This window comes from Phaethon lepturus, unplaced genomic scaffold, assembly GCF_000687285.1.
Source record: "Phaethon lepturus isolate BGI_N335 unplaced genomic scaffold, ASM68728v1 scaffold36589, whole genome shotgun sequence".
Taxonomy (NCBI): domain Eukaryota; kingdom Metazoa; phylum Chordata; class Aves; order Phaethontiformes; family Phaethontidae; genus Phaethon; species Phaethon lepturus.
In genome coordinates this window covers 877-1,239 of record NW_010564688.1, presented here as the reverse complement: position 1 = coordinate 1,239, position 363 = coordinate 877, and positions in this window count along the sequence as shown.

Genomic DNA, 363 nt, shown 5'->3' with positions numbered 1-363 from the left:
TGTCCGCCACCGGTAAGGCCAGCGGGAAGCGGGTGAGGCGGGTGCCGGATGCACCCTCGCCCCGGTGACGGGCCTCAAAGGGGCCCCCGAGCGCCCGGCAGCTCCCTCCCTGCACCCCAAAGGCTGGTTGGAGGTGGCGCTGCCAGTGATGGTCCCCGATGGGTGCCGGCCAAGACCCCGGTGTCCCTGGGGTCTCGGCACAAGAAGACCCCACGGGGGGTGGTGGATGCAGCCTGCCTGGTGGGTGGGAGCTGGGTGGTGCGGGGGGGGACTCGGGGAGAGACAGGGCGGGGTGCCCCCATGGCAGGGGGTGGTGCGTGGGGGGACTCGGGGAGAGCAAGGGCTGGGTGTCCCCATGCCAGG